This window comes from Apium graveolens, chromosome 4, assembly GCF_009905375.1.
Source record: "Apium graveolens cultivar Ventura chromosome 4, ASM990537v1, whole genome shotgun sequence".
Classification (NCBI taxonomy): Eukaryota; Viridiplantae; Streptophyta; class Magnoliopsida; order Apiales; family Apiaceae; genus Apium; species Apium graveolens.
Genome location: NC_133650.1, coordinates 125113034 through 125125470, shown reverse-complemented (window position 1 = coordinate 125125470; position 12437 = coordinate 125113034).

Here is a 12437-nt window from a genome sequence, read left to right as displayed (position 1 = left end):
ATTTTGTGGCACTTGTGAATAAAGGGATTCCAATATCTGAAGATTATCACAAAATGATGGATTTTGTGAAGGGATGCAAGCTTAATTATGCCATGCTGGAATCACCCACAATCTACTACGAAGTTGTGGAGGAGATGTGGATAACTGTTGTTTATCAGGCCAGTGACAAACCATCACACTCTCCATCAAAGGTAAGGAACACTGCATTAACCGTGACATTATCGAAGCATGCTTTAAGATTCCAGATAACACCACTACTAATCCACACATAGATGCTGATATAGTTAATTTGCTTAACTCCATGGGCTATGCACTTACTACTACTAAATTAAGTGAGATTAGGAGGCTAGGCCTTAGGAAAGAGTGGAGTTTCTTGTGTGATGTAGTTACCAAAGTGTTTTCTGGTAAGATAAGTAACTTTGATTCTGTCAATACTATTATGCTTAACTTGCTTTACATGCTTCTTACTGATAAGTACTTCAATTTCAGTGATGCTGTTATATTTGAGTTGGATATAAGTTAGGAGAGGTTAATAAGAGATCTAAACATATCTATTATGCTAGATTCCTTATGATTATTGCTAACCATATTTGTGAAGATCTTGTAATTGTGAACCCAACCAACAAATTAGATTGTTGTGTTCAAGAAAGAAGGGTAATTGTAGATTTTAATAGAGCTGATCACCACAAGGAGGTGCCCTTGGTTTATTTTCCAATCATGAAGGGCCATCAAGTAAGTGAGGTAAGCACCAATGTACCTACTATTCCAACCTCTCAAATTTCTTTGTCCTTGAGTGTGTCCATGACATCTGTGTCAATGACCAAATAGATGCCTACCCAAGTCACCAAAACAAAAATTTCAAAAACCAAATCAAAGAAAACCCCCTCTGGTTTCTCTCAAAAGAAACCAGTTGCAAAATCTACCAAACACCAAGAGGGGAGTGTGAAGGTGAGTGAGTTAGGTGAGGGACAAGGTGAACATCAAAGAAGCCCTAAGGATAAGGTTGGAGAGGTGAGTGTTTCCCATCCTAGCCACACTGCAGTTTCTCAACAAACTGCAGTGCTTAAAAAGGACTTAAGCTCATTGCTAGCTGCATCCTCCGAAAAGGATGTAGCTATTGAACAAAGCTCTCAGCCAAGAGCACATGCCAAGAGGGCGAGGGAAACTATCTCACCCCAAACATATGCCAGAAAGAAGAAGTCCAAACCAACCGGGGATACACAGGGTTCACACACAGTGCCTACTACAGTCAAAGACTTAGTACATGCACCATCACAAATTTAGCTTGATAAGGCTCCAATAAATGTGGAGTCACAGCCAAAATCCTTAATTATAGAAGCACCACAAACACCAAACTCTCCCAAAAATTCTCTAGATGTGGATATAATCAACACATCAATGCTTGATTCCCCTTCTTTAACTCTGTTGGGGAAGCCAAAATCTAGTGCAAGTGAGCATCATATTTTGGATGATTTGTTGGCTCACTTGGCAATTTTTTCAGGAACTATTGAGACATATGTGCCCAAATTTTCATCAATCTGCACAGAGTCTACAATAGTTTCCAATCCGATGGATATTGTTCATCTGTAAGTTAGTGACTGTATCCCAATGGATGTGCCTAACAGCAGTCATCCGTTGGCTAACCTCACTACTACCCCGATGGATGTTTCTCATCCATCGGTACTCACTACACACACTGAAATTTCAACAATTATTACAAGTGTAGATGAGTTAGTAGTTGTACAATCACTCTTAAGGTTGAGGGAAGGGAGTGAATTGAGTGAGAGGCTGGGTTGTTCCCAGGAAAAAGGAGAGAAAAGGAGTGAACAAATGAAGGCTATTTCTTCCAGCCTGGCAAAAGAGAGTGAGAGGAGTTCCACCTTAGTAGGTGAAGGTGAGGGTGTGAGGGTGTTGAGCCAAGGGGAGCCCTTGATGCAACAAAAGAGAGAACATGAGAGAAATGCAGGTACATGAGTTATAAGGATGGAAACCATTGCTAGTGAGACAATGGATGTTAGTGAAGCATAAAAAGATAGACTATTTCAGCAAGAATATCAAGCTGCTATAGATTCTATCTCTTTGGATGCTGAGACATTTACTCATCATGTTCTAGCTTATCAAACTCTAGATGGACAGGGCAATGAGGATGCTGAACCTGGTGCATACAACTGCCTCAATGCAAAGGGAAAAGGATGCCATCTCTTCTATGCCATCCACAACTGGTAGTGAGTTCGAATTGGCTGAAGACTCTTTTGGGGATGATGGTGAGGATGATGAGAATGACAACATGAGCATAGGGGGAGATGCAGATATTCCTTCATAGATGCTAACCAAAGAATGTTCATATTCACATCTCCAATCCACTTTATTCAAGCTTATTCATGACACCCAAACAACCATTCAAGCCTCTATAAGTGCCAGCACAAGAAGGGTACTCACAACACATCTTGAAGCTCTACAACTGCATAAAATTCAGGCTCTCCAACACAGTCAGAATGTGGATGAACTTAAGAAAGAAATTTCAGATGTCAAATAGGATTTTGTAGCGAGGTTGGATGCTAGACTTCCTGGAACCACCATGAATGAGATAACTCAGAAATTGAGAAAAGAAGCTGATTTGAACAGGAAAGTTGAGGCCATGGACTCCAGACTGACAAATATGGAGAAGTTAGTGGCCAAAATACTTGCCAATCAGGAAGCTCAAACTGCTCTGCTCCAACAATTGGTGACTACACAACTCCCTACTTCTCATCAACTTGATGCTAACAAAAAGGGGGAGAAAGATTCACTCATTCCAGTTAGTCAAGGGGACTCCTCAAGTGAGGGTGAGAAACTGCTCAACATCTAAGTCAGTAAAGTAATTGTGCCAACAATTGCTTTCACTAAGCCACCAGCTATGGATAACATTGATCTCATCAATCTAGCAGCAGCAAAACTGGAATCAAATGATAAACTGAAAAAGATTGATGTAGCAACAGCTGAGAAGGAGCTGGATGATAAATGGAAGAAGATTGATGCAGACATTCAGAAGAAAATTGGTCAAATACAGAAACCAGAAAAGATCTTTCATCACCATTTACAATTCAAGCAAATCTCAGTGAATGAAATGAGTCTAGGTAGCTTGGAAAAAGGCCAAACTTCATACATCAAATCTCCAAAAGCCAATCTAATTTTGAAGCATAAAAGGAACTATTTAAAGCTCCCAGATAAAAACCCTATGGATCTTATGTTTGAGACACCTAGGCCAGATAAAAAGAAGCTATTGGCAAGGTCAATTGCATTTTACAAAGATCCATCTGATTCAGTACAAAAGAAAAGAATCGCCAAAATTTACAAGAATGGAAAAGAGAGCTGTGTGGTGGCTGGACACCCTCAGTTTGCAGCAGCAAAAAGGGAAGAAAAAGAAAGAATTAAGAAAGAAAAGAGGCAAGCTGCTTTAGATGATAAGAAGCTCAAATAGAAGAAAGAGCAAGCTGCTATAGTAGCCAAACTTCAAGCTGTGAAAGCTGCAACTGAAATCTCTAAAAAACCACCTGTGATTGCTGAAGCTCAATATCAGCAAATGCAAAATGAACCTCCATAGAAAAGAAAATTCAGATACAAGCTTCACTCCAAAAGAAAATTGGACTTTAGTGATGAGGAAATGGAAGACTACATTCCCAAAAATTCTACAACTTCAACTCAAACATCAAAGCCTTCAGTGGTGCATGAGGAATTTAAGGTGGATCCAACAAAGAATTTTCATGGTGAGCCTATAATTCCCAAGGATGAGCAAATAGACTGGGAAAGTTTACCAATTCCTGAACTCAATTTACCTATCTTCAATAAGCCAAAGAAGACAAAGATAAGAGCAACCAAGAAGGTCAAATCTGTGACTCTCAGAACCAAAACCCTAGCCAAAACTCAACAAACAGTCAACAAGGGAGATCTTTTATATATCTGTGATATCAAGTAATTTTCAGATTTAAACCTCTACTTGGATGAACTGAAAGAAGTAAGAGGGATTGATGCTCACAGACATCTTCCTGAAAGACTGGTGTTTAAGTACAAGGGAGGGAGAGAAATCACATGACCTCTTCACAGGATTCTTCAAGAAAGCCATTCTGTACTGATAAAGGTCTTCTCATCCTTCAAGAAAAACTTTAGTTTCAATGTAACTGCAAGGAAATTGGTCCTAAATAAGATAGAAGATCTAAGGAGTAATAAAGCCAATAATGCACTTCTAAGAACTCTAACAATTCCCTTCACAGGAAATAGAATGCATTTAAGGCCTTATTGGCTGATGAAATTCATGGATGATAAGGGTGTTAGAAGATTCTTCAGACTGGATGACAAATTGAGTATCTCTAGCAATGAAACTCTATTGGAAATGCAATAAAAGCTGGATCTATCTGAAGCTGATGAACTTGAATTCCACAGACAACTCCAGAATCAAATAGAAGAAAACAACAGGAAGCTTGGGAAGAAATCCAGACAATCAAGGATATAGAATCATCTGCTCAGTCTAAAGGAGCACCTTGATAATGGTTGTAAGAACTCTTTTAAAACTTTGCTTTGGTCAATTTTCAATAAATTTGTAGCACTTATCAGTTTTATCTACTATATTTTAATCTGTACATTTAGGGTGTTTTGTTATCATCAAGTTTCTCTTAATTTATGGCTATAATTCCAGTAGACATAAATTGGGGGAGATTTTAGGAATATGTTATGAACTTGATGATATGTTAAACAAAACACCTTAGTAGATTTAACCTAGTGAACTTTGTAGCTCTCGACGGATGATCTAATATAGTCCCGACGGATAAACTTTTTAGTCCCGATGGATGAACTTTATAGTCCCGACGGATGATAATTTGACATCCATCGAGAGTGTAGCTTATGTAACAAATAAGTACTGTAGCACATTTCTGCAAACAACATGTTTTAGTCTAGTAGAATTTGTAGGGTTCTATAAGTCATGTTGACTACTAGATTGATATGCAGAATAGGTTGGCTAATTGTAAATATGAGATGTCTTGTAATTCTGTATAAGTGAAATAGAGTCATGTGACAGATAGACTCCCGACGGATGATTTACAAGGCTCCCGACGGATGATCAACATATTCCTGACAGATGTTCAACATAATCCCGACGGATGATCAAATTCAAAATAGTTGTTGATAGTGACAACACAATCACATGCATCGGGTGTTTGCAAAAGGAATGTGGCAGCCTGTTAAGCAGGATTTCGAGAACAAAGAAGCATTACCATTTCCATGCAAATGTGAAGATATTCAAAGATGCTGGAATAGAGTAATGAAGTAGCATGGAGTTAGACTAGATATAGTTTTGTTTTATTATCTTGTCTTACTGTAATGTAACTTGGTGATATATAAACCAAGTGTTGCAAGTAGAACATTTAACTAAGCTGTATTCCATAAAAACATATCAAGCTATATTCTGTAAGAATTTCTCTGTAGTTTTGTTTGTTCAACTTCTAAAGCAACTGTGTGCTATTCAAAGCATCACAGAGTTCTCAATATGATATATATATATATATATATATATATATATATATGGTGGATACTTTCAAATCCACCAGAAAGTTTTAAAGCTTGTATTTTATTACTTAGTGTTTTGATTTCTATTGTTCTTTCATTCCGCATTACTGCAAATCAAACATTATTATATATATTGAGTTAGAACATTTTTAAAATCTTAAAAAGAAGCCAAAATTATATTCAACCCCCTTCTGTAATTCTTGTTGTATTGATTAGGGAATAACATGACCCTTTATTTATTGAGGCCAAAATGGGTCTGGGTACCCGATATGATGTGGGTCTTTGCGGTTGGGCATAGGTTCGTACTATATTCTTTCTGATCAGTAGAGTATAGTACATATTTTGCTTCTAGTATCCGGTCTAATTTATTGTAGATCTCCATTAACGACATTCTTTCCTTGAAAGTTTCATGTTTACAAAACCGAACAATGAATATATTCAAGGGTTGAATCAGAGAATTGTTCGTTGTTCTTTTTCAGATAAATATGATTTATGGTTAAAGGCTAATAAGGGCCGATGTTTTATTCGTTCAACTGCTTCAAATAAATAAAGATGTTTATAAAATCATTTAAAGATTATTTCCGGGAGTAAAGTAACTCGTTCCAGTTTGATGAGTCAGCTAAGGGATTAAGCTGTGTCGACAGGCCGTCAAGTTGAACGGAACCCGTATTAAAAGGGATTAAAGTGTTTAAGAGTGCGAATATGAAATATATTTGACGTTCCTATGAAAGCATATGATATTTGTCGGTACGTGTGCGAATATGTGATTTGTTGGAATTTAAATGTTTTTAAAAAGGATTTATAAGGATTTTATTGATCTTTAAACATTTTTATAAAATTATACAAATGTGATCAAGGCGCGATATTTGCTTTATTATCTTTAAAATAGTCCAAGGGACTTTAAAAATGATAGATGGATTTATTTTGATATTTTGATATTTTAAAATGATTTTATGGAGTTTACTTATATTATGTGGATTTATTTGTAAAATCCATATTAAATAATCTATATGTGCAATAATTTATTTAAAAATATAAGAGAAGATCTAGTTTTGTGTTTTATTTTATAAAAATAAAAGTCAAGTTAGTTGTGAATAATGTGGAGAGAAATTACATTATTTTAATTAGTTTATAAATCAAAAAAAGAAAAAAGAAAGGATTTTGTTAATTACTAAATTGCCCCTAGAATGTTCTATTAATACTCTCCCCTTTTTCTTTCTTTCCACCGTTTCTTTTCATCTCTCTCTCTCTCGAACAATCTCTTCTCTCTCTCTCTCTCTCTCTCTCTCTCTCTCCTCGATTCTTGGTTCCTCCATGACCGAATTTCAATTTTTAGCTCATATCCATGCTCCTCTAGTTATATATGTATGTATATGTGTTTACATATGAGAGTGTGGCCGTGTGTTGGCTCGAAAAAGGCAAAACCCTTTCAGGTTCTTGCTTGATTTGAGTGTTTTCCTAATCTCTTTCCAGATAATGATTGATTGATTACTTGCATGTTGATTTTTGCTATGTTTCCAAGTTGTATCGGTGAGGTTTCAAGTTGGGGGCCAAAATCCGGCAACCCCGAACCCTTGCCGCCACAGGTGATGAACTCCGGTGAACCGGTGGCGAGCTATGATGTATTAACTGAGCTCTAAAATTCCTTAAACTCGATTTTGATATTTGCATTGGTAGATTTTTAAAGTTTGAATATTGTTCATGGTTTTTAACGAAATTAGTTCAAAAATTTGTTGATAAACTTGGAAGAATTGTTGAATGTTGATAGTTGGGTTTGGATAAGAATGGATTATGATATAGAGAATAAAGATGACGCATGCATGATACATTTTTCTTTAAATTCGAGTTTGGTTTCGGTTTTATTCAAAATAAAATGGTTTAAAAAATTGTTTTTTGTTAGAATTTGATTTAAGTTAAGTTTAATTTGTGAAATTAATTTGCATGTTGATTTTGGGAGTTACATGTTGTTTTGATGGATTAGAGTCAAATGATGCTTTGGTTTGTAAGAAAGAAATGGATCAAATTACTTGATTAATTGATAAGATTCGTAATTTTGATAACTCGGTGTTTGTAATTCGATTTTGATGAGTGTGGATAAATTTTTTGACTCGAATTTTGTGATATAAATGGATGTTATGAAATTGTTCATTGAGTTTAAGTTGTAATAAGGTTCAGATGTAAATTTAGAAATATGCATGTAAGGTTAAGTGGTTGCATGTTGGGTTATTAAAGAATTACTTAATTTTATTATGTGGTTTTGGTTCGAATTTTTGGATTAAAAAAGAAAGGAATGTGTTATTTTGTTGTCGAGTTATACGAATTGCGATTATTTGCTAAAGTATAGATACTATATGCTATATGAGTATATTGTGATTATACTAGAGTATATAAGTTAAGTGTTATCACGAATTGGGGTAATCGTTACGCGTTCTGAGAAACGTCGAGTGTTGAGTAAGTTGCTAATCAGGGATTCTGTTTCGGATTGTAGATTCGGATAGCGGAGGCATTCAGGCTAGTAAAGGGATATCATAGGTGGTAGTAGCTCAGGTTCTGTTAAGAAGGAAAGCTATTTGAGGCAAGTAACTATACCTTCTCTTATGATTGAATATAGAGAAGAAATTATTAATGCCATGATAAAGTAACTATTCTTTATAGCTATTTATTGATTTTGAGAAACCCTGATATTGATCCTTGTGATAACTTGATATCAATCCTTGTTCGACCCTTTATAGTAACCTTGTTGATTCATACACTGATTATCTTACTTATTCCCTTTGTTATCATATGATCTCGTAAACCCTAAGAAAAATCTCTATGAATCTTTGTACGTAATATTTTGATCAACCTGGATTCTTCGATAACCCGTGAATCTTGTTATGTTTTGATCTTTGAAACTATTCAAATTCGAAACTAGTATACCCTGTTTACCATTTGATCAAGATCTTTAATATTGAGCCCTGTTTAATTTTGATTCGTTCACTTTCCTTGAATTTTTGAATTGAACTTAAGAATGATTTTCGACTTGAATGAGTCAAAATGATTTCATATTCTTGGTAATGCTAAAATCAACTTAGTCAACTCTTCCTTCTTCCAACACAAAGGTTTTCCAAACGAATTCCTGATGGATTGGATAGAGATGTAAGAGACTAGCGGGACTAGTCCAGTCACGTAAGAGGCTAGCGGGGCTAGTCCAATATAAGGCTGAAATAGTGCCATAGGTACCATAACGACCAGATGGAGGTTGGTACGGGCTGATCACCCTTATTATATTTAATAAGATGAATAGTTCCAGACAAGGGTTCTTTAATGTTTTATAAATAAGAAAATGAACTTATTCTTTAAGCAGTTGCTTCTATCAAATGAAATGAAATGGATTGAATCGTATCTTCGAGTAAGCTGTAAAATTTGAGAACCCTGTTACTGTACTTATTTATTGAATCTCAAAGCTTGGATCTACCGGTTCTGTTAATTGAGAAATTATTTCAAAGTCCTTCTATTGATTTGTGATGAATGTTGGCTTTCACCCAAACCCGAGCCTTGATTACTGAAAGCCCAAAACCTTCTTCATAACCTATACTTAGCCAATAATAAAATCTGCCACCTAGAGATGTAAAGTAGAATGCCTCAGAGTTTGACATTGATATTACATTATAAAACTGTTTATATAGTTGCTTGCTGAGCTTTTTATGCTCATTTATTTGCTTTAATCTAACCATGACAGTTAAGCAAGACGATGGCCAGACTTAGACGTACCGCTCGTAAGAGCTTCCGTAGCAGTCCCTGCCGGGTTATAGGTTTCCAGATGCCAGAGCAGGTAGTTGCGGTGTGTGTGAGAAAGCATGGTAGTTGGAGGACTTGTTTAAGTTTGTTAGGATTCAATGGGTTATCTATCGGTTACATATCTGAATCGAATGAATTTATACCTAATTATATTTTTGGTTGTAATATATTTATTCTGGTTGGTAGTTGTAATCTTGTTTCATACTTAATCTTGTTTAGATCCTGTTATTATTATCGGGGTTTATTATATCTGCTGTTATTGTATTAGTTTAATGGTGTGTAGGTCCTCATTTCTTAACCTCAAGATTGAGGGCGTCACAAGTTAGTATCAGAGCTACAGGATCTAGTCCCTGAGATAAGTTAGGATAAAAGGGTTTGTGGGTATATGTATATATATTGCGAGAGTGTTCGATTGACATAGAGTTGAGTTAGACTATTAGGTATAGTCTAAGTAAATGAAATAGGTCAAGATAGCAATTAGAGTTAGGGTATCGAGTCAGTTGGAAGTCTTATTTAACCCTAATGCTGTTTCTTGGATGTTGTTTGTGTCTTATCTCGGGACCCTAGTAGTGGCAGCGATTCAGATTCTGAGCATAGTTTTCCTGGTTCCCCAGTGGACTCTATTCTACCCCTTCAGTGGAGACCCTGTATGTTAGTTCAGACCCTGAGGAGGATGCATCTAAGAGCAGTGAGGCTCCTATGCATGTTTCTCCCCAGAGACCAGATCTAGAGACCCCAGCCTCTGAGTGAGAGCCTGCTGTATCTGTGCCTGCCCATGTTGGTGGTAAGTTAGGCCAGGATTGAGACTTTATGTACTCCCGTATTCCTGAGTTGGGAGATTTGGTGGATAGGCTAGATCGTGAGTCTAGGCAGCAGACGTCAGTGCTGGAGACTGAGTGGAGAGTTCGTATCCAGATTGTGGAGCAGGTTGCCCGTAGACGGTTGGACGATGGACCATCTTCCAGTGATGCTGAGGCCGAGGCCCGGAGGTTTAATAAGATCATTCATTTGATGCTGACAGTGTTGAGGGACATTCTTGATTTTGATGGTTAGTGAGGTTGTGAGATCAGACGGGACATCTGGTGGAGCCCGTAGTTGTTATGGTTTCTTTTCAGCGCGGGTAGGCTTTGGGATAGTTGGTCAGATGCCGAGATCCCTTTTTCTTTTTATGTTGTATTGCATTTCAGAACTTAGTGTTGGTTGCAGTAGTAGTAGTTAGGTAGAAGATAGGGGTAGATAGGGGACTATTTTCCAGTTTTTCCTCTGTTTAACCCTGTTATGTTATTGTACTTTATGTCAGAACTTGTTGTATTCGAACTTTTCTTTTATATGTACCCCTGAATCGTTAAATAAATCATGCATCTTGTTTTAGATTGTGGACCTTTGAGTTTCATAAACTATTCTGCACATTACATTTCTGAACAACCATACTTAATATCCAGTGAAAACATACCTTGTATCATGTGAGAATCTTAACTGATGAGCGAATTATGTAGTAATAGGATTGCATGTGCAAATTGGGTGGAGTTTAAATTTCTAAAAAAAAGATCGTTATTGTTGTATATCAATGCCATGCTATCGTATTGCTAAATAATTGCTCAATCAGGTTTGTAAGAAATGGCCACTTCACCAAACCAAGATACTCCTATGATGAACCGACTCTTTCAACTTTTACAACAACCCTCAGCCCCTAAAGTTGATAATTTCAAACATTTTCAATCCGTACATTCCCCAGAGTTGTAGGATTGCCAGATCCGATTAAAGCTCAGTATTGGTTGAGAGAAATGGAAACAATTTTTGAGATAGCGGAAGTTAAGGATGATAAGAAGGCGCAGTATGCGAGTTACTATCTTAAGGATGAGGCTAGTTACTGGTGGGAATCTTCTAAGGCGTTGCTAGGAGGAGAAGCCATTTCTTGGCAGAAGTTTACAAAGATGTTTTTAGAGAAGTATTTGCCAAGTTATATGCAAGACCAGTTGGAGATGAGGTTTCTGAATCTTAGACAAGAGGACTTGACAGTGGCGGAGTATGAGGTGAAGTTCTCAGAGTTGGCAAGGTTTGTGCCTGAGTATGTGAATACGGAAGCTAAGAAGGCCAAAAGATTCCAACAAGGACTTAAGCCATGGATTCGGAGTCAAGTGGCTCTTCTGGAGATAAGGACTTACATTGCTTTGGTTCAGAAAGCTATGATTGTAAAGTAGAAAAAGAAGCAACTAAGAGAGAAAGTGAAGGAAAAAAAGAGAAAGTTTGAGGAATCTGAACAAGATCAAGGAAGCTCTAAGTTTACAGTGTAGAATGCAGATGTGGTAGTAGGTACGCTTGTTATAAATTCAGTAGAAGTCAAAGTATTAATGGATTCTGGAGCTACTAGATCATTTATTGCTGAAAGTGTTATTGATAGATTAAAGTGCGTTGCGTACCCTCTTGAACCCAATTTGATTATAGAAGTAGCAAATCAAGAAAGAGTTACTGCCAATAGAATTTTTCTCAATTGCGATATGGTTATAGAAGGTCGACACTTTTCTGCTGACTTAATACCTTTTAAGTTGGGAGAATTCGACGTTATATTAGGGATGGATTGGTTGTCAACCACGATGCACAAATCGAGTGTAAAAGCAAGAAAGTGAAATTGAAGTCCAAGGATGGTGTTGAGGTGATATTCAGAGGGACGAGGTAAGAAAGGAAGTTTCTAACGGCTATTCAAACAAAACGATTGTTACTTCAAGGATGCGAAGCTTATTTGGCTCATGTAAAGGATGTAGAGAAGGAATCCTTAAGGATTGAAGAGATTCCAGTAGTTAAAGATTTTCCCGATGTGTTTCCAGATGAATTACCTGGACTACCTCCAGATCGAGATATTGAATTCACGATTGATTTGGATCCTGGAACTGAACCAGTTTCGAAAGCTCCTTATTGAATGGCGCCCGTCGAGATGAAGGAATTAGCGATGCAATTGCAAGAATTGTTAAGAAAAGGAGTAATTCGCCCGAGTGTATCCCCGTGGGGTGCACTAGTTCTATTCGTAAAGAAGAAGGAAGGAAGCATGAGACTGCGTATCGATTATCGCCAATTGAATAAGTTGACTATTAAGAATAAGTACTCTCTGCCGCGAATCG